This window comes from Cydia amplana, chromosome 4, assembly GCF_948474715.1.
Source record: "Cydia amplana chromosome 4, ilCydAmpl1.1, whole genome shotgun sequence".
NCBI classification, from domain to species: domain Eukaryota; kingdom Metazoa; phylum Arthropoda; class Insecta; order Lepidoptera; family Tortricidae; genus Cydia; species Cydia amplana.
In genome coordinates, this window is record NC_086072.1 from 938,149 (window position 1) to 962,407 (window position 24,259).

Genomic DNA, 24,259 nt, shown 5'->3' on the forward strand with positions numbered 1-24,259 from the left:
AGACACGGTTCATTGGTGTGAGTTTTCATGGTGGAAAGATGCTCGTTTGTTTTTGATTAAGAGTTAATTGTGGTAAAAAGTACCGTTGTTTTATTGTAAGATGCATTGGGGTGACTTCGAAAGTATCAACAGTAAGTTGGTAAGCCTTTCAACCAATCAATATTTTTATGTGTTGAACATAGGTACTTACATAGGTTTTCCAATATTATTACATATTTAGCATTTTTAAAATTATCCCACTTTCAAAGTTAACTCCATGCACCTTATTGTGTTTTCAGCAATATAAATAGGTACTTATTTTGCAAAGCTAATCTTAACAGGTTATATTACGATTATTCGTTGAGATTCTAAATTCTTAGTAATAAAAATGGTCCTATCCAGTAGAAAGCATGAAAATTGGTATAAGTACGTCAATACGAGCAGCTTTTATGTGAGGGATTAAATCTAATCTGTCTAATTCTCTTATCCACAATAACTAATGTATCATCAGCTGTTCTAAGTATACGCTGCTTTCCATAACACATAATTTAGAAAACGTCAAACCATTTCACCACCATATAACTGTAGCAGATTTCTATCGCCATGACTTGATATTCTCCTAATAGTTTAACCATAGGCTGTTCAATAAACCATTGAAGAAAGTGCTGCCATTGATCTGCATTGCCAATGGTAAACGGGAACTAGTGCTGCTACCGCGTTGATAAAATGAACTATCGACTACTACTACTACTACTACTAAAGATTACTAGAGTCCGACCCAGCTACATGGCTATTGCTATGACAAAGTCTTTCTATCAAAATATGACGTTTATAATGATTAATGACACTCCCTCACGTTGTTCTATTCAACGCAGTACAAAGTTAGCTAAGACGGACTATGACTTTAAAAAACCTTACGCTTTATTTGACAATGTTTAAAAATAAATATACTACTATAATTATTATCATGACTGTTTAATTGGTTACCTCATTGTGACTTGTTGTTTATAAAATTGTGTATTGTTTTGACAAGCATAATAGGCGTAAACAAATAGGCTGCGGATATTTATCCCTATTGATTAGCTTTTTGCTACATAAGGAAGTTTATAGTTTAAAGTTAGTATAAAAACGAGCACGACTTTTCACAAGAAACTCAAGTTTTAGGTTATTTTTGTCGATATTGGAATCATTATTCGAAGCGTGTAAAGTTTGCGTTGATGACGTGATTGTTATAATAATCTTTAACGAAACCTAATATCTTTAGTTTGCGAACTGTTTTTGATATTAGAAAACGTTTTAATCGATAAAAAAACGCAATAAAAATGTAGGTATACATAATTTCATGTATCACATCTTGTACATCTATTACAAAATGAACGCAATGAAATTCTTCAAATTTATACATCATCATTCGTATAGTAGTACCTAAATTGGTATTAGATTACGATTATTAAGAAAGTAATATAATTATTTTATGTGAAAGTTTTAAAATCCATCACTAAATCAACAAGTAAGTAATAATAAAAACAAAATTATCAAGAACATTGCATCGACTTTCCTTATTATTACATTTTTTTAAAATTATATTCAATATCTTGCACTTTGTTATGAAAAATAATAACCTCCTGTTTTAAGAGAGTGATTACAAATTTCACAGTAAAGTGAAACGAATAAAACGGAGAGTTTACAACGCCACCTACCAACAAATTTGCATACGACAAAGAAAGTAAAAGTAACAATTATCGATAAATATAAATGTGGACTTTCGTTCGTTCGCGGAAGCACGCGCCTCGGTCGGTATTCTATTAGCTGCGCGGGCGCGGGTGATTTCAGCCTTCCGTGCAAATCTAAATTGAAACTGTTATCTTCTTCTTCTTCTTCCTATTTAAGAGCTGTGCTCTTGTCGGTGGAGCAATCTCCAACTCATCCGGTCCTCTGCCAACTCTCCTGGTATGACACGACCTGAACCTTTTCTTTTATTTGGTTGAAATGAATTCTTATGAAAAAGAATATAAGGGTTCAATGCGTTTGACATGTTAAGAGGGGCCTAATGCAAAATTATAGTTTTTATATTGAATTTTTACATGTTTTGATCAAGGGCAAATGCCATAAAGAAATTGACGAGGGCAGACTCCAACAAAAACTCTAAGAAGCTGAAATTGGCTCGATAGAAGTCACGTAAACATGTAATTTTCACAAATTTTCTAATTATTTTTGGTTGTGTATAGTTAATCGTGTATTGTTACAATATTAGTATAAAATCCTCTTAAGAATATAGAGCTAAACTACACGAACAAGAACTACATAGTATAGTTCATCAGAGAGCTTGATAACATAGGTTTTAATGCCGCCTTTGCACGGAAAGCGATCGGAATGACATACTATTAAGTAAAAGCTGTTTGCCCGCTCAGGCTTCAACAACAAGGGCGTATATCGCTATAGCGCTCATATAATCATACGCCTTTTTCATAGGTAAAACCCCAAGCAAAAAGGGCGTATGCCAATATGGCGTTACTATACAGATACGGCGTTTTAAGTAAGGAATTCAGTACCGGATTTACTTGAGTATTATCACAATTACGTATGTTCCGGATGGAAAATCTATCGGTAAATTGTTTCCTAGTTGACACGGGACGTGCCATTAACCGGTATTTACTAGTTGTACCTATATTATAGTGAGAGTTGATTTAAAATAATTAATAACGTTTGCTGAACTTTATGAGGAAGTATGTATGTAGGAAGAATAGTTATTTGTACAACAAGAGATCAAAGTTTGATATATCTTCGAGTGCTTATTTTGAGTCCCGTGCAAGCGAAAGATTCTATAATAGATTCACGAGCGTAGCGAGTGAATCTAATTTAGAATCTTGAGCGTAGTAAGGGACTCAAAAGCGCACGAGATGTAAATAACTTTGATCTCGTGTAGTTCACAAAACTTTTCACCTCAGCAGTGAGAACATATTAGATAACCCGAAAAATGTATTCCTTCTTCATCACTTACCTCTATTCACTCATGTTTTCTTAAGATATACCAACAATTAAGTTTTCACCTCAGAAGCTCGAACAAGGGTACTTTGCTACTTAAAAACAGTGAGCATAATCGCATTTTGCTCACTGAGTGAGCAAAATCTCATTTTGCTCATATAGGCTCACTCAGTGAGCAAAATGCGATTTTGCTCACTGTTTTTAAGTAGCAAAGTACCCTTGTTCGAGCTGCTGAAGTGAAAAATATTAAACAGACCCAATTTTATACATAAGTATTAATAAGAAAATAAACACATAGTAACACAAAGATTTTGAACGGGCTCACCATCGATCTAGCACGATTATTAGGTATTATACCTAATGATTTTTCTCGGGACTGGCGCAATACTAGTGAGTTTCTAACGATACTTATTTCATATTAGCGACCAGCCCCGGCTTCGCACGGTTTAACAAATTATACATAAACCTTCCCCTTAAGAGCCAACAGGAGCTAAGATTTAAATATTTTAGGTAAATATACCCGTCTCGCTAACGGAAGCGGCTCCTAAAACTAGTACGATAAGGACAAGGCGAAAAATCCTGCGTAAAATACTCAAAAATCGAGGTTTCGTACTCGACTGTTTCCTCCCCCAAAACTTAACCAATTGTAACCAAATTTGGAAATTTAAATGATTATGATATTATCTGTGTCGGACCGTTTTGATTTTTTGAATAATTGATGTCAGTTTTGAATAGCACGCCTCTCATTGCGGCATAGTCAATTAGGCCATCTTGGCCATTTTTGAAGGGCTCTAGCGCCTTAAAAAACAAAAATATCAAAAAAAGCAAAACGGTCCGACACAGATATTGACAATATTAATCTGTGTTGAAAAAATCATTGCTCTAGCTTCAAAACCCACGGAGGAAACAGTCGAGTACGTTTGTATGGAGAAATGACCACTCCTGTTGGCTCTTAAAGCACTCTATCTATTTTAAAAAAAACGCATCAAAATCCGTTGCGTACTTTTAAAGATCTAAGCATACATAGGGACAGACAGACAGCGGGAAGCGACTTTGTTTTATACTATGTAGTGACAGTGATTTTGAGTGACACTGGAAAAGTTACTTATCGATAAAATGTTTTTCTGAAGTGATTATAGATGTCATTATAATTTTGTCAAGCAATAACATGAGGTTTGTGCCAAAAACATATTTAAAAAATTAACAAATAGTGCTTCTGTTGAGTACTCGCTTAACTTTGAAAAAATGAAGTATAACAGGTCGATTTTGTCATAAATGGTATATCTCTTTTTATGTTAAGATAAGTACAAAAATATTCAACGAGTCCAGAGTTCAGAGACATGACAACAGGTTTAGTGAAGATGGTGTCATGTTACGTTGTGGCGAAAGTATGACCTCGAGCCTTTAGGGATTTCCTTATGTCGCATTTACACTAAGATTAGTGAATACCTACGGCATAACACATATATACAAAATGTTCAATTATTACTTACTTTCCTCAGCTTGCTTAACTTTTGAATCAAAGAAGACTAGGAGGTATTGTTGAGTCGCTCACTCGTGAGGCACCTCATTTGTACCACTCATTTTGTTAATTTGTCGCAGTACTTCGTACCGCAAAAATGTCTTACTTCACTCCTCTATTCATTTTACTCATTTACTCGCGCGCATCACTTTAATCTGAGGTGGTAAGTTAGTCACTTCTATATAATAACTAGCGACCCGCCCCGGCTTCGCACGGGTTAACAAATTATACATAAACCTTCCATAAAAAAATTGTCGCTGTTGGAATTAATGGAATAGTCGATGCTGAAAATATGCTAGTACCTCACCTCATTTGAAGTAAGACATTGTAACACCTCATTTTAGAAAATGAGGTACTCATACAAACTCATTTTAAATTGATGTCCTACCCATCACTACTAGGAGGCGTATTCTGATTGTAATAAAAGATAATGCATTTGATCTGAATTTGTCTGAGCCAGTGTCAAAAGTGACATTTCTTCAACCGGGAACGTCACTTTTGACACTGGCAGATCATATTCATAACAAATCCAGTTGTAATCCATAATCAACCGAGTCGCGAGTTCGAGTCTCGCCTGACACCGTGAATTTTTCAACTTTTCCATTATTTCTAATATCATGTTAAAAGCCATTATTTACATCAAAAGTATCAATTTAGTATAAAACATGAAATAGAAATTCACACTGGTTCTGGTTCACTTTGGAGAAAGTACCAACATTGGCACAATCATTGCTATAATACACCTTAAGCCATAACCAACCATATCGAGAGTGTAATTATATGTAAATTACTTCGGAAATGTTATATCACGTGACAGTGATGTTTGCTTCTGACAGATTAAATACAGTGACCACGGCACTACAATTATTAAGATGCCATCATATTTTACTTAGTGGAAGATCCGGCATTCCATAGATAGATGTATCCCATCAAAAACATAAATGTGAAATGAGAGCCAAGTTCAACATTAAGAATATGCGTCGTTGTTGACTTCGCCGGCAAAAGAATTGATATCTATAATGAGTGCCAAGTTCTAGTTTACTTGGGCTGTAATTAAAGTTCAGAAATTGACTTGGCTAGTTTTTACGTACACGCTATATTATATTTGTATATGTTACTTTTCTAAAATTTAGTTTGTTGGTATAAAAACTAGCCATGTCAATTCTTGAACTTTAATTACATACCAAGTACACTAGAACTTATCACTCATTACGCTATTATAATTTTGTCGTTTTTTTTTTAAGATTTTTAAAAATTATAAAAACTCTTATCTTAACTAAAATTGGCAACTATACTTGGTCAACCAGATCTTGACAGTAGAAAAAGGCGGCAAATTTGAAAAATGTAGGCGCGAAGGGATATCGTCCCATAGAAAATTTGAATTTCGCGCCTTTTTTTACTGACAAGATTTGGTTGACCAGCTATAAGTACGCCCTATTTCTAAACAATGAATACAAGCAAAATAAGCATAAGCAAACAACATTTCATATTAATTAGTATTTAGTTTCATATATCAGTTATTCCCTTCGTTCTTCCATTGCAAGGACAAAATCGTGAAATGAAACTCTGATCGTATCGTATAAGTTACTAAGGCCATTCATGTAGGTACCTAATAAACTAATAATTAACTTTGCATATTAAATACGTAGGTATTGTATTGTTGTCACCGTATATAAATGTGGAAATCTTAATTCCGTTGGGATTATCAGATTAGAATAGTTTTAATTACTCTGAGCCTACGTAAAGATGTCCGCTGTAGGTCGGCAGTGTCAGTGTTAAATAACATCACAATGGCTGGTGTGGTATATGACACTGGGTTTTACTTGAGTTAATACATATAAGGTTAATGTAAGGTCAATACGGGTAAGTGCGACTGCGGGATAAGTGTGGCTGGCACGTGTTGGCTGGGGTATCTTTATACTTTGATTAGTATTTATTGCGAGTAGATACATTTGCTACTTGTGTTTAGTTGCAAATATATGGACTCAACCTTCGTAAAACTGAAAAATTGGACGGTCTCTGGGAACATCTATACTAGCTTATGTCACCTATATTTAATAGGACGCACATAAACGTCATAATACGCTATATTATATGCATGATACGTAATTCGTAAACTTGTATAAAGCTAGCCAAACAACATTAAATCGGATCAAGCTAAACATCCAAGTAATAGATCTTCCACAAAGCTCGGATGACATTAAACCGATGTGGATGGTTCTGTGCCAAGGACCATCGTTGCGATGCGCTGGAGATTGTCACCTTGCGTTCGATCGGCTCGATCGAGAGCACGACTCGTATTTAGGATCGAATTAAACTTAGCGAAGATAAAAATGATTTGAATGTGTCGTTTTTGAAATGAGATGCTTTTGTTTGTATTTCACGATTCCAGAGATATTTAGAAACTGCGTGAGGGTGAATAAACATAGCCTTTTAAACTAAACCTATATAAAGTTTATAAGTCCTACCTAAATTTTTACTGTAATGTCCGCGCATTGTGTCGAGATTTTCTAGAGGGACTATACCATGGGGCTCTTCAAAAAAGGAGAGTACACGTTTTAAAAGGGTATACTTATATACATATAAAACATCCATAATTACCTGTGATAAACACACAAATAAATACCCTTACCAGGATTCGTACCCGAGACCTCTTGGTTCGTAGACAGGGCCACTACTGACTAGGCTAGAAGGCAGTTAATAATAAATCTTGCCCCGTTTTTCGTTCCCTCTTCTCTGTTCTATATTTTGAATCAAAATATCGTCTTTAAGACACTGCGTTCAAATGTCAATAAAATAGTGAAACAGCTGAGAGTTTTATTCTCACGACGAGATGTAAATATTAAGCTCATTTATGCACTGTTTGCTATTCTATCGACTCACTTTTCTAACACTTAGGTGTGTGAAAACAAATCTAGTACAATACACAAATAATTTAAATACGAGTACACGCGGTTATGAGACGTTTGTATTTATTACATAAGTACACATTTTAATCTTCGTCAATAAAAGGAAAAAATGTGTATATTAGTAAGTACCTATATAAGTGTATATGCTGTGACTGTATCTACATAACTACTAAACTATTTAGCGTTATACGTTTGTTTGTTTGTTTTATTGTTTATTAGTACAAGCTTTGCTTTGCTTAGTTTGGGGCTAGGTCGATCTGTGTAAGATTGTCCCCAAAATATGTATTTACTAGCGACCCGCCCCGGCTTCGCACGGGTTAACAAATTATACATAAACAGTCCTCTTGAATCACTCTATCTATTCAAAAAATCCGCATCAAAATCCGTTTCGTAGTTTTAAAGATCGAAGCATACCTACATAGGGACAGACAGACAGCGGGAAGCGACTTTGTTTTATACTATGTAGTGTATTGAGAACCTACTTTTTATCAGAACTACAACCGTTAGTTCAGTTTCCGACCTAAAACAACATCACGACACTAACTGCACCATAAAAACTGCATTCTGTGGTAAATCGGAAGCATGATTTATTTTCAAAAGCAGCGATACTATACGGCGATCAAAATACAACTTTTCTGTAGCTTTTCCGCATAAACTACAATAGACAAGTCACGCGTAAAATCAATTAATTCAAGCTGCTATTACTTTCTTTCTGCTTTTAATACTTTTCCGCCGCTCTACTTGGTATCTGTGGCAGGGCAATTACTTATAATGTCAAAAGGTACTTTCTTTTTATTGTTTGAATACAATTGTTACGATGTGATTAGACAGCGGTTTGTTTTTAACAAGCTTTTATTAGTTCGACCTGTATGTAACTAAAATGTAATGGAATCTAAGGTAACTAATTTAACCATCTTCCAAGGATCGTAGCGTCATGAAAATTGGCAGCTGTATGTAGTTCTGATGACAATACAATAATATGGTACTGTCGAACTGATCTGATGATGGAGACAGGAGGTGGCCATAGGAACTCTGTGATGAAACAACGCAACCTAATTGTGTTAGGGGTTTTTAGAATTGTCTCGATGAGTATTAGTTGTCTGTCGTAAGAAAAGTACAGTCAGCGATAAAAGCTTGTACCAAAAATTAAATTTTTGCCAAAAACTTATTACTGATGGAAGTAAAGTGTCATTCTATGGAACTCGCTAACTATGTAAACAAAAGTCACTAGTAAATTCATATTTTTGACACTTTCAATATGGCGGTTTGTTTACATAGTTAGCAAGTTCTATAGAATGACACTTTAGTTTGTTTGGGAATAAAATAAGTAGTATGTTACATACATATTATGCTGTAATCTCTTATCTTTTTAATGATATAGGTGGCAAACGAGCAGACGAATCGCCCGTAGGTAAGCAATTACCGTCACTCATGGACACCTAGAACACCTTTACCTAATATGGAAGTATACTCTTTTCTTGAAGGTTTGAAGGTCGTATCGGTGCAGAAATACCGCGGGCGATAGTTTATTCTACAGCTTAGCTATGCGAGGCAGAAAGCATTTTTACACGACTTCCCAAACAAAAAGAGTGTATTGTTTAAGCGTTCATGTTTGTATGTATATATTTATTTTATACCTAAGTAAATTTCTAACAATTCACTACTTTGAGATTGTTTTGATAGTTTTTTAAAGACACTAATTCATTAGCATTACACGAAACATAGGTAATTCTTTCATTTAACATAACGAAGTAAATTATGTTGGCCAAATGTACAGTCAAGTGTAAAAATATGGGTGCACTCATCATACTCAAATGTCCCATAGCTCTTATGTGAGCGAATTAAGAATTATGGGACATATTTTTGAGTAAGTTGTATACACCCATATTTTTACACTTGACTGTAAGTACCTACATAATCTGCAATTTGTTAGCCATCAGATACGCCTGAACAATTTTGCATCATACTCAAACCAATACCAAGTTATACCATTCGCAATAAAAACAAACTTTTTGCACCATTTAGACATTACGATTACGACAGTTTAGCCTGATTTAGAAACTAGACATTACCTAGGCACTAATGGTCGCAGCGTGCCTGGCCCAGGGCGATGCCGTTTACTAGCCTTACGCGTTAGGGTACCTAACCCTTACAAGATAACGAAAATAGTGCTATAATGCAGTATCTTGATGTAATAGTCCATAAAACTGCCAAGTGGTCTAGTTAGATATATCGTACAGCTTTCTCTCAGGTCTTAGGAAATGGAGCAAGGCACATTTGGTTCAGTCGGGTTAAGTAACAGAGGCCTATTGTTGCAACCGTGGTGTTATTCTGTTTTGAGATGATAATTTTAAACATAAATTAAACCCTGGGCCATAAAAATTGCATTGGTCATTTCATCCCAGGCGACGATTCGTAAGGTGAATATGGGAGATGTAACATGAAGCCTGGTTAGCGTCAGCTGTCGCTCCGTTAATGGATTGACGGATGATAACTTTCATACTACAATAAAATTATTCAACAAAACAAATAAACATCTGAATTAAAGGTCGCTTAGAGCCGATACAGACGGACTGCAACCCGACTGCAATTTGTATGGGAACTGCACGCCGACTGCACGTCAACTGCAACGTTGGCGTGTAGTTGGCAACGTCCCATACCAGTTGCAGTCGGTCTGTATCAGCCCTAAGCTGAAATTTACCTAAACATATTGCCGATGGAAACTTTTTGACGCCTCAAAGTTAATATTATAAGTAGGTACGAGTATCTATTTATAAGAAAAAGTATAAGTAACAGGAAAGATTGTCGAAATCTACATTAACATTTTGATATTCAAAACTTAATTAGGTTCGTTTCGCCTTCGGCTAAAAAAATAAACATGTAAAACCATACCCTAAATAAAGAGAGACGATCTCATAAAACTTTAATCTAAATATTTTAAATTATCTTCTGTAGGCCATAAATATAACTAGTTAACAAGAAAAACATATATTATTGTTAACCTTACAGAACTCGTTCCCCATTATCCAAACTGGGGAATAATGCCACAATAACTCATTGTACACGAAATATCGATCTAACATTTCAGTTAAAGTTCAACGCAGGTATTTGCTGCCTGTTATTCAGAGATTTATAGAAGTATCGTATTTTGATATTGACAGCTTTAGTAGTAGGCGTTTACATACAGGTAAAGTTATATGTTATATTTCATGAAGTAAAATGGTTTCAATGGTTGTCCCTTCGTGGGGTCATTTTTGAGCTCTAGTCAGATCTCTATAGTTATTCTAGTTTGTTAAGGTATCAATATATGAAAAATACCAAAATAAAATAACTGAATACGTAGGTATTCAATTCTATTAATATAATAATAGTAGTTTCGATGGTCTCATTTGCATAATTGAACATCTGGCTATAAGTCTAAATTTTACCTCCATCCATAAGATATTACCACATCTGTACATACCTGGAAAAGATAAAAAGAACGTTATTAACATTTTAATACTTATTTTATTTATTTACACTAAGTCGGTGGGAAACAAGCATACGGCCCTAACACACTAAGTAGGTGTTACATGCGCGTTGCCGACCCTAACACACCGCACCCACATTGAGTCACAAAATGTACGACATTTGAAAGGTTCAAACTCGACTACAATATTTTTTACATCGTAAAGAGATTTCTCCTTTTGCCAAGTCAGTCAACATTGTCACTCGGGACCACTAAAATATTTACCTACTCAGTAAATACTAATTTTTTCTACTCCAGCACTTAAATGTGTCAATTAAATGACTGACAGTGATATCTAAAGCAATGTCATTTGAATGCTTTGTCTATACACAAACATATAGGTACTTATCAATAAACTGCTAAGATAATATCTTCGCGCAGTGAATAAAAAATGACAAGTTGGTTCACACTATGACCCATAAATCCATTTAATAAATTACTGCAAACTTCAAAAGCCGTTCATCTGAACTGATTAAATAAACTAGAACTAATTCCTACACCAATATGTATGTCCTGGCTATAATAGCAGAATTTCATGGTACTAACGATTGAGATCATATCTCACTACTTCACAAAGGCAAACACGAGTCAACGCAACGCAAATATGAAATACGTACTGGTACAATGTTATTAGCCCGATCAATGGAGAGTGGATTTGTATGAAATTTCCAACTGTTTGTGATTTAATAATTCAGAACACTTTAAGTGTACAGATGATTGATTAAAATATCAATTGACATACGTCTACGATAGCACTATAGCATATAAAAGGTCACAGCTAATTAAAAGCGGCCTAAAATAACATTTAACGTTAACAAATTCAATTTGAATACAAAAAAAAAACTTTGACTGGTTACATATTAAACGGACTACGAATCTCACCAGCACAAAATCGCTTTAAAACGTCACCCAACCAAAAACAACAAGTGTAAAATAATGCATCTTCACATAAGAGCAATATTTATTCATACTTCAAGCGAGATGAATATGGCTATCATTTATAGCATGCGATAAAGAAAGCGTCGACAAAGTGATTTAAAGTTCACGCACAAAATCGAACCTGGCGACCTTCGCCACACCCACTGAACCGAACCAGCCTGAGCAGGATACGGCTGTCACGGCGATACATTTTTGTCATACTTGAAGATTTACATGATCTCAAAACAATATAAGCTAGTGCGCATGTAGAAGAATCATTACCATTGAAATTAGGAGAAGATCATGATATAATAGATTCAACAGTAAGTAAATAAATCATTTTAACGGGATATGTGGCGAATAATGAATTTAAAATATAACAGCACAGAAAAAAAGGGAGAAAAGCGTTTGAAACGTCAGAATGTATTTTGAATTCATCATACGTGATATATTCCGTTAAAATAGATCTTACGAGTTAATAATTAAGCTGTATGTAATAGTAATAATAATTTGCGTCTACAACAAATTTTGAAGTTTGACGTTTTATCTAGAAGTGGTCAAAAAGTAAGATTCTAGATTCAAATGATAATTGCTTGAACAGTTATTTAGCAATTAGACATGACGTATTATAAAATATTTAATATTTCTAAGAATTATCAGCAGTATCAGTTATCAATCTATTGGTTTACAAATTAGATGATAGAATCTGTTTACTCTTCGCAAATAGAGCCGTCAAAGGATTATTTGGCTGTCAGTAGTAATTCGTAATTCATGCTAAGTTCAATATCCACAAGAAACTTATTAGCTTTGTAGATTTTGCTTCATCTGATAGGCTCCTTCGTGTTGCAGAGATGATTGCCTATTTTTTGTGGCACGATATCTTGGAAGCTACATTTAATTGTTAAATATTATTGTAAATATATATTGCTTATCTAACTTGAAGACCAAATATTTAAAATAAAAAATACTGAAGCATTTTCTAAAACAGTCTAAGCGCTGGTGGCCTAGCGGTAAGAGCGTGCGACTTGCAATCCGGGGGTCGCGGGTTCGAACCCCGGCTCGTAGCAATGTGTTTTTCGGAACTTATGTACGAAATATCATTTGATATTTACCAGCCGCTTTTCGGTGAAGGAAAACATCGTGAGGAAACCGGACTAATCCCAATACAGGCCTAGTTTACCCTCTGGGTTGAAAGGTCAGATGGCAAACGCTTTCGTAAAAGCTAGTGCCCACGCCAATTACTGGGATTAGTTGCCAAGCGGACCCCAGGCTCCCATGAGCCGTGGCAAAATGCCGGGACAACGCGAGGAAGATGATGATTTTCTACAGTCTCTTATATAGGTAATACATTATACGATTCGATAATCGCACATGTTAGAAAGAACTAGGCGAGTTTTGAATACAATGCAACAATTTAAGTTTATAATTATGCGATCTCAAATTTTTATAGATTTGGACATATAAATAAGTTATATAGTGTTACTAAAAACGTATTTTTCCTCCGAGCATCTTGCTTCCAGTGAAATAATTTTGAAGGCAAAAGCAAATTGTATCGTCTGTTTCTCATAAAAGCCGCCAAATTGGTCATTATTGCCAATGGTTTCCTAACAAAGGGTTAAATGTTAAAGATTTGAACTCGTCTCTAATTTGTACAACAAATCTCCGCCACCCGTCCTAATTCATCTCAAATAATGCCAAGGCCTCTCCCATCGTAAAATTTGTTACAATTTGAAAGGAACTACAATTTCGAACTTGTATTGTACCTACACGATAATTGTTATTCTTTCGAAAACTCGACTGTTGTTCGTTTTCTGACAAGGTTTTATGAACGTAATTAAGGTTAACGTAGTATTAAATCGGCTAAATTAGATAGCACAGCATCATGATACCTATAATTGTAAGTTCACTAGCATTGTCAAGCCCTTCAGACCATGTCTAAAGCAACCTGATTTGTGTACCAAATGAAATGAGCCTTGAATTGTGACCCGAATTGATTTCTTTTTAATCTGTTACATTAGCAACCTGTCAATCACTGATTTCTATGTCAAAAGGTACCTAAGGCTGTTGTTGTAATTTTGTCGAGATGATAAGACAAAGTAAACTGTTGTTACTTGGTCGGGAAAATGACAAAAAAATGAACTATGAGCACTCTACATTATTTCGATATTTTAAAACAACCATTTTATAAAGATGTTTCTTGCCAAATGTAAGACCAAAATGTACAAATGAACATGAATACAATGGAATAAATGATATGATATGATATAAAGTTGTTACCTAACATACCAGGTGTCCTAGCCAAGATGACAATCATTGATAGAAAACGCTAAACTAAACGTAAATAATGTATCCAAATATTCATTCATTCACGCATGTGTCATCCCGGTACATATTTTCTATTCGTTTGGCGTTTGTCGATGAACGATTGTCATCTTTCATCACTTACAATTAGTCGTTTGTCACGATACTCAAGATTTCTTGCATGACGTCACAATTATAATAATATAATGTCTACTTTAAGCTTAGCAACTTACAATGTAATGCACATCAGTGAATTTTAATGTTTAAACGTTAAGTTCTAGTCATAAACTTATGACTTTAGTATCTTTAAGTAATGTATTTAAATAGGAATCCGTTAAGTCTAAAGGTTACTTGGCCAATTTATATTCGTGTTTCTCTGAAACGTCTCTGAATTTGAAAGGTTAAGGGCCTACTGCAGCCGCGTCTGGCGCTTCGTAAACCACGCCCGCTAGTTCTTCCCTCCCCGCTAACACGCACACATGGAAACGCTTCGCGCCGCACGTGAAGTTTGTGTGATCTTTTAGCACCATCTAACGTTACAGAAGTTAACTACCATTATACGCGGTCGCTGCGGTCGGCCAGAAACTTAAATTCGGAAAAAATTGAAACAGATGGCGTTGTTACTTGTTCATAATAGCAAACAATAAAATAATTAATTAATAAACCTGAATATTTATTGTTGTTTTGGAAGATGTTAACAGCATAGAAGCAGCAGCGTATATAGCATATAAGTTAAGAGTATTGATAATAAGAAAATAGCACAAGAACAGAAAAGAGATTATTTTTGATAAAATATGATGTCAAACAGATTTACTTGATTACGCTCACCTGACTTTGCGGTCACTAAATGCAAATTTCAACCTTATTGTTATGGGGTTACAATACCCCTGGGGTTGCAGGCGTCCATAGTCGTTATTATTATAAATGCTTTGGTTGAAATGCTTTTTAACCCTCGAATTTTTCATAGGTACAGTCACCTGCAATAATATGTTACTCTTCGACGGCCGCAAAAATATGTGACACGCTCTTATGGCTCTACAAATAAGATCTAACATGATCTACCGCAAAACGGCCTTCGGTGTGTAACATATTATTGCAGCTGACTGTACTCGTATCCATTGTTGTATAGGTAGGTATTAATATCTTTTATCCGATCGATTTGCATTTATTTGAAATAAATCACAGTGTTTAGTAATTATATGTTTTATTGAATAAGAGATTATTTAGGTATGTAATGAATACATGGTGCCTTTTTGAAACACTCATTTTTAGGGTTCCGTAGCCAAATGGCAAAAAACGGAACCCTTATAGATTCGTCATGTCTGTCTGTCTGTCTGTCCGTCTGTCCGTCCGTATGTCACAGCCACTTTTTTCCGAAACTATAAGAACTATACTGTTGAAACTTGGTAAGTAGATGTATTCTGTGAACCGCATTAAGATTTTCACACAAAAATAGAAAAAAAATTTTTTTTTTGGGGGTTCCCCATACTTAGAACTGAAACTCATTTTTTTCATCAAACCCGTGTGGGGTATCTATGGATAGGTCTTCAAAAATGGTATTGAGGTTTCTAACATCATTTTTTTCTAAACTGAATAGTTTGCGCGAGAGACACTTCCAAAGTGGTAAAATGTGTGTGTGTGTGTGTCCCCCTGTAACTTCTAAAATAAGAGAATGATAAAACTAAAAAAAATATACGATGTACATTACCATGCAAACTTCCAGCGAAAATTGGTTTGAACAAGATCTAGTAAGTAGTTTTTTTTTAATACGTCATAAATCCCCTAAATACGGAACCCTTCATGGGCGAGTCCGACTCGCACTTGGCCGCTTTTTCTGGATAATTTTGAATTTCAATTGTCAGGGGTGCCTACATTATTTTTTAATACATTTTACAACGACAACAAACAAAAGTTCAAATTCGCCGTATTTTTATTACCCGGGTCGATCGCAACAAAATAGAAAATCATGTTTTTCAAATCTAAGCGTTATTGTAATTTATCTCAAATAAACAAAAAGTAAATCTGACTAGAACTTAAAAACGAACAGAATTATTTTAATATGTCGATTTTTCTTGGTGACCCACGAGAATTTTTTTTTGTATCCCATACAAAAAGAGCGTATCCCAATCGCGTATCGGTTTTGGTTTTTACTTATAAGTGTGAAACATATATTCTACCATATACGAAGGATGTGTGTTTTTTCATGTTTTATGTGTCTTTTGTACAATAAAGTGTTTTACTGCTACTAATATATCATATTAACGATTAACTAAAAAGGTATTTACATCTAATTTAACTGGTAAATTATTAAAGTCCGCTAAAATTAATATATACCTATTCAAAAAAATATTTGTTAATATGTCCCAAAATCATGGCTCATTTTTTAAGTCTCCTGACTTACCAAACATATCGCAACGAAGGCAAGGGTACAACGCGGCATCGTGAACCTAATAACGTAAGGTTTCAGTTACTTTTTTAGTCGCCGACCATTTTATCCGGGGTACGAAAAGAGGTATTAGATCTATCCTGGGTCTAATATGTTATAAAAACATAGTTTTTTGAAAAATGTTCGTAGGTAGTACACAAAATTTACATTTTCTTTTAAATGTGATTTGGGTCATCGTTCTCCCTGGTGACTTTTCTGGTGACCCAAGACACATCAATTTTATTATGACTCAGGAGACTTTTTTTCTATGCAGTTTGATTTTTTTTTTTATGATAAACTGATCGGCGATTGGCTCTAGACACACCTGATGGAAAGTGAAGACAGAGCCTAAGATGGAGCTCACCGGTTCAGTAATAGCCTATTCACTCTAGCTTTAAAGAGACCGAGGTCATATTTCTCAGGGAATACGGATGACGGGAGCGCATTCCATTCCTTAGCCGTCCTTACCAAAAAAGACGAGGCAAATCGTTTTGTGCGGACAAATGGGATGTTAACCACGAACGGGTGCATTCGCTCCCCGCGCCTGGACGTCCGATGATGGAAAGGGGAAGGTGGAATCAGGTCATGCAGCTCTTGTGCGCATTCTCCAGAATGTATCCGATAGAACACCGATAGACATGCGACTCGTCGGCGATGATCGAGGCTCTGTAACTTTGATTTGACAGCTGGGTCATCGCCTAAAAGTCTATGAGCCCGGCGCTCTATTGAGTCCAGGGCCGCCAGCTGATACTTGGCGGAACCGTCCCAAAGGTGGCAGCAGCATGATTTTTTTGATGCGCTAATTTTGTAATCTAAAATAACTTTAAACTGCTGATATACTTATATCACTTTGCTGATGAGTGGAAGTGGAATTGAAACTTAATTTATTGTTCTCTCCCTTGACATTTTGGCATACATTTGACATGCTGCAGTGCACTCCTAACGTTAATAAAGACATAATTTTTAGAAAAAGCTTTAAGAAAACTCACTCTTGAGCTTAAAACGATTAAGTCCTTATCATATTATGTTAGATTTTTAGTACAGACCCCAAATCAGTGAAAATGTCTCTTAGCCAACTAAATTTGTCTCTGGGAAAAGTACGATATCCCTAAAAATTGTACGTACATTTCGCATTTTTCTGAAGGAACGGAATTCATAAATTGGGTTATTATTATTTTTTCAGATTATTTGATTGCATTGACATATCACCAAGATAGATAGAACATTTAAGTTACCAGAAGAAAAGCATTTGTGTTCTTTTATACAGTGTGGAAAAAGTAGGTTCGATTCCCGGGCGCGACTAAGCGAATTACAAAAAAAACAACGTGTTGCATTCCGGGAGTGCCGACAGAAGTGAAAACTCAATGACTAGTCCAAAATGTCTGCAGCACTATGTATAATTGACCCATCCTCCTTTCTATTGAAAACTTTTGGTTCCGAAATTGCTGGTCAGTGAGCTTGTTTAAAATTCAAAATTCAAATTTATAGCGTTAATTGTTTAAAATTCGAATAGAAATTGTAAAGTTACCTTGCAGACCTCGCATCTAAATATATTTGGTCATGATATTTTGAGTTTTATTCACCAGTACTAGAGTTCACTTTTATTAGCGATTTCATCAAGATGTAGCTTTATTGAATTATATTTGAGTGATATAAAGTTATAATACTGTGAGATCCTCGTATTTCAGCCCGTACAAGATTATAACCTTTTTCATGTAATGTCATTGAGTTTTTCTTTATTGATTTAAATGCCATCTAAATGATTGGCCATCTAAACCTTACGGTCACATGATCGCCTTACGCTGTCTCGAGTTTATCATTTTTTTCCCACCTCAAAAAGGACAAAAAGTGCCTAGCGCCGCTAAAGAAGTTTTCACTTCAAAAATCTTTGAATGCAGTTGTTTCTTTAAAAAACAATAATGTTTCATTTAAGTAAAATGAGCAAACTTGAGGTTTTAAGGCACTTTCCCTCCAGGGCCCATAATTTTTTTCCACCTGGTAGTAGACAACTATTTTTTTCGACTAAATGAAGTTTTATTAGATAAATCGTTGATCACATAGTTCGTTTCACACATCACATCAAATCGTTTGTCATCACAATCAAAATTTGTCAAAAGTAATGAAATTTATGCCAAAAAAACATAAATAAAACATATAAATTCAACACATTTTTTTAATAAAAATCTTTCTCGATGATATAAAAAAGAACATCGACAAATTATGTTCAAAGAATTAATATCAAAACAGATGTCATAATTAGGATTGGCTACTTTAAGAAAGGGACAGAGAGATTTAATCCTCTCGCTCTGCACGTTTTTCTCATTCCTCCTTGTCAAGCCAAAATAAACTATAAAATGATAGTAACACAGTACATTGTAATATTCACTTTTTCCACGGTATCATGTCATTGTAAATTACTTATGTGAAATTGTAGTGGCGTGCGACTTTCAAACCGGAGGTCACGGGTTCGAACCCCGGCCCGTGCAAGTGAGTTTTTGTAAGTAGGGACCTTTTTTTAGTGGTACTTAAATATAATAACTTTTCGTATTATTGAAATAAAATATTTTATTCAAACAAACTTAATAATATAATAATTAAAACCTATAAATACCTTGGTATGTCACAGTCGTTGGGTATTGAGGACGAGGGTATTAGACGGTCGGTGAAGGAGCGCTTTTTCAGTCGGCTCACAAAAGTCCTTAACAGTCGTTTGTCAGGAGGCAACAAAGTGCGCGCCTTCAACGCCTGGGTAATGCCCCTGCTCACATACTCCTTTGGCATACTAAGGTGGACTCAGACCGAGCTGGATGCCCTGGATCGGAGGGTCCGATCACTGCTCACCGCGCATCGCATGCTACACCCACGCTCGTCAGTTATGAGATTGTACATCCCACGGAAATGTGGAGGCCGAGGCTTCCTAAACGCCAAGGATCTCCACAACCGCGAGGTGTACAATCTCAGGAATTATTTCCTTAACAACGACTGTGGGATGCATCGTGATGTGGTGGCAGTAGACAGGAACCTCACGCCGCTCTCCTTGGCAAACGAGAACTGGCGCAAACCTGTGGTACTAAGTACTGCGGATCGCAAGGCGGCATGGGAGAGTAAGGTGCTACACGGGCGGTTCTACAAGGCCCTCACGGGACCCGATGTGGACCTGCTCGCGTCGGTGAACTGGTTACGATTCGGGGACCTCTTCGGAGAAACCGAGAGTTTTGCCTGTGCAATTGCGGACGAAGTAATGATGACGAACAACTATCGGAAATATATCCTGAAGGACGGTACGGTCGACATTTGTCTGGCATGCCGTCGTCCCGGAGAGTCACTCAGGCATATCATTTCCGGTTGTTCTCATCTTGCTAACGGCGAGTACTTGCACAGACATAATCTCGTAGCCAGGATTATACACCAGCAGCTTGCTCTTCTATACGGCCTTGTGGACCGCGAAGTACCGTACTACAAGTATTCACCTGCGCCAGTTCTCGAGAATGGTCGTGCCACGCTCTATTGGGATCGATCTGTCATCACTGACAGGACTATTGTAGCCAATAAGCCTGACATTGTGATAATAGATCGATCGCAACGCCGGGCCGTGCTCGTTGACATCACCATCCCCCATGATGAGAATCTCGTGAAAGCCGAGAAGGACAAGTCCAGCAAGTACCTAGACTTGGCTCACGAGATAACCGCCATGTGGGATGTTGATTCGACGATCATTGTCCCGATAGTCGTTTCAGTGAACGGTCTAATAGCGAAGAGTCTCGACCAACATCTTGAGAGACTCTCGCTAGGTGGTTGGATCAAGGGTCAGATGCAGAAGGCGGTGATCTTGGACACGGCGCGGATAGTCCGCCGGTTCCTCTCTCTGCAGCCCTGACCACCGGCAGCTTGGGCCTTGCCCCGCTGCTGGCGGCACCCTAGGTTAGGTTTTTTATAATATGTTTATAAGTATTTTGTATTGTTTTTGTAAGTGTTTTTGTATTTTATTTTTATATCCATATTATAAAATAACCTAACTTAAGACCAAAAATAAATAAAGAGAATAATAATTAAAACGAATAATATCAATTAGTTTTTAATATTTATTCAATTATTTTAAATTATTTGAGCATGAAACATACTAGATTTATGTTTATCATTACAATAGAAAAAAAGCAAAAAATATATTCTTATAGATATTTTATTTTCAAACAAAAATAAAGCAAAAAGTTACGGTTAGATTCTGATGGCTAAATACCAAACAGCTACCGATACATTTCAATATCTGTCGAAATTTCCTAACCCGTTGTAACTGACAAAGAGTATAGATTTCGACGTAGCATGACGTAGCCTAGCAAACACGCACACATGCGTAACGTATAGGCCTGTAAGAAGGCACCATCATAGGTTTACCTCCGATTCCGTTACTACTCAATGGAGTTACGACTCAACGTTTATTGGATATTAAAATTTTACGTAATTCGGAGCGCTGCGCGAAGTGACATAGGTCTTACCTCTTTGAGGCACGACGGCCATCTAACATTACTGGCATAAAGGATGCATTTATGACTTTGACGCATGACAGAAAGAGAAACCGAACTGCGTAAAATGGGCGTTTGCTGTTGAATTCATAAAATCAAAAATCGATAATAAATCCATCGGTAAAGGATAATAAGTTAATATTTAGTTCTTTGAAAGTTAAGACGAGATGAAAACCTTTGCTGTAAGGTGGGTTGTGCTGGATATGGATGTGTTTTCTAGTTGCACGAAGCTAAAACCGAAAAATGAACACGTAAGTTTGGATTTATTTTCTATCGAGAAAATTTTAAGCATTCGTGTTTCGACTACTACGAAATCTCTTATCATATAGTCAAGAAACATATATCCGAAAATCACTACTGTTTGTTTCCGGGGCTAGCCACTGCCACCTTTCTAAGATCCTGTTATTTTTCGATGCACGGCCTTAAAGGCGACAGAAGGTTACTTAACCAGAGTTTAACTTATCAAAGAAGAGTTTTCGTATTTAATGTCGTTAAATTTAACTGCATTGAATAATTTTACGGTTTAGACTCACTTGTTTTTAGTCACTCGCGCGACATGAAAAATTATTCAATGTTAGTATGTCTCACAACAGTTTAAATTCGATTAAATGCATTTCTTTAGTCGTACATCACATATTAATAACAATTTTTTATATGAGTTTTCATATAAAAAAATTTTTTGGAAAAAAATAAAAATCATTTGTACCTAGATTCCTAGGGACTCTGTTTAATAAATCATAAATAGTTTCAACATGGTTTATTTACTAAATATATACTCAAATAATGCCCGTGTTATGTTTTTATTCAGTGAACACATACCTAATAATTTTATTTACTGAGTATCTTGATAAAGTGAATTAGCGTTTATGTATGGTGATCAAAATTTTAAGTTAAAGGTAAAATATAACAATTTCACCGCTTCGGTTAAGATTTAAACTTGCGAGCTTTCGGGATACCGGTCCGTCCGTCCAAAAGTAAAAGTACGCAAGTTCGAATCTTGCCCGGAGCGTTAAATTTTCCCATTTTTCCTAGAATTAAAAAAAATAGTATTGCTCGCAGACGTAACTGCTGATAAAATTAGTTTTAAATTATTTATCAAAATCATCATCTGCTTTGATATGAATAAATTAACAAAAACCGAGATAAAAATATAATTTAACTTGAATTAAATCAAAGTAGTAATTAAGCACGACTGACACGTTATAAGCATTCAATTTACATCACACAAATACATTAAATAAGTACCTACCTTTAAATATTATCATTGTCATTAAAAAACAATCAATTTCCATTTGCGTCCACAATAAAGGGCTATTATGTCATTACGCGTCTACGCGTGCTGCATTTGAGTTTGTTGTATGAAATAGTGCACCAACCAAAGTTTAAATAGACGGTGGATGTTGTCGTATGTCCCTTACGACATTTGAAATTTCCACCGTCGATATGTATAAGTAGGTATAAGTATATGAGTTTAAACCAAAAAGTTGACCTCTAGCATCCAAAAATTAACAACACACCAAAAAATTGCTTGTAAAAAATTCAAAATCATCTTCATCGGGCAGTGTCTGATATTCGCCTGCGGCTGGCTCATCCTACACGTAAGTAACACATCACGCTTTTATCGTAAAAATACCGCATGTTACCTTTGTTTTCATAGATACATACGCTCTTTGGGATAATATCGACCATAGCATTAGTTAAGAATAAATTGCCGTGCCATTGAGCTAACACGCTTAACGAAATGTCATGTATAATGATTAATGACATTTGTCGCAATTTGTGATTTAAAGTGTCTACGTTTGGATAAAAATTGATTATAATTATTAGTACCTATTAACAATGCAGATAAATCAAATTGTATGGGTCAGAAATGTCAATGGCCTTAGATAAATTAAAAATAGTAGGTCAAAATAAGAAAATCAATATATAAATGTATATTAATTTACAAAGTTTATACAAAACATAATGTTGTTTGAGTTGTCCTTGAAATTTATGAAAGGTAACCATTTATTTCATTTCATTCATAAATGGCTTTAATTCGAATAAAATGCCCGCCAATAAAATACACAACTAGACATTGATTTAAGTAAATTTGTTATCTCCTTTTAAATAGATAAGGTGTCATTTTATGGAACTTGCTAACTATGTAAAACAAACCGCCATATTTAAATTGTCTCTGAATGATGAATTTACTAGTGACTTTTGTTTACATAGTTAGCAAGTTCCATAGAATGACACTTTAGTACGTTTAGTGCATCGTGAACCTTTACAGTCTATCTTGCAAGACAAATTAAAAAGTTCACACATTATACATATTCTTGGTTCATAAAAATGACCCAACTGGTGATGAATCATTGACACGTTGCGTCAGAATGATGGGAACCCGCAAAGAATGCTCGTTGCAATCAATAATTTTGTCAGCTTACAGTTATCACAGAACACAGAATATAACAGTAATATTACTACGGGAAAATGTTCAATTATTGGTGCAGTTAAGATTAAAAGGAAGGCATTTATAGTGGGAAATAAGACTTAAAATGGGACTGGTAAATAAACAATATTTACTGACAATGAATTTAAGAAACATTATTTTCGATCCAAAAATATACAAAAATTTCTGTTGTAAATCGATGCATATTGCATAATATTTATTAGAATCCACAAGATCTTAAAATTTATGTCTTAGTCTATATTTTCCATAATACCTAAGTATATTGGATTACCGTCCCGTTGGAGAGTGCAATTATTTTTACATTCATTATCTGTATACCGTGTAATAATTCGACGAATGCGTAGGATCATCACAAGCGAATTTAGCCACGAGCGATTATTTGATTGATTCGATACTTACGTCCACAAGGCCGCCCAGAGAGTAATCGATTCGAAATCGATATAACGAATAAACAATAGACGATGATATCGATTGATGTAGGTCAGAATAGAGCAATAGAAATTGGGTCGCAATTATTGATCTGTTAATGCGTTTTTGGATCTGTGACCTAGAATAATTAATGTTATTATTTGAAATAGAGAGACGAGCTAATTAGGCATTGGAATTGTGAAGTTTATTTTTGAAATTGGGATGGGCCTTGGGCCTTTAGTAATTTTTGAGAACAAGTTATTTGATGAGACATTGTAAATTATGTTGTACAGTTAGCAACCCAATTATAATGTATAATCTGCACATCTTAT

At 35.4% G+C, this 24,259-nt stretch overlaps 1 protein-coding gene and 1 long non-coding RNA gene across 4 annotated transcripts in view; one reads left to right on the forward strand and one right to left on the reverse strand.

Annotated features, from left to right (window-relative positions):
- Nucleotides 1–24,259, reverse strand: part of LOC134663062 (uncharacterized) — a 258,300-nt gene that overhangs the window by 45,089 nt on the left and 188,952 nt on the right. The gene's annotated exons all lie outside the window — the stretch shown is intronic.
- Nucleotides 9,246–24,259, forward strand: part of LOC134663122 (uncharacterized) — a 407,475-nt gene continuing 392,461 nt past the window's right edge. Inside the window, exon 1 of the long non-coding RNA XR_010098123.1 lies at nucleotides 9,246–9,301. This is a non-coding gene — a long non-coding RNA (uncharacterized LOC134663122). The remainder of the gene's footprint in view (nucleotides 9,302–24,259) is intronic.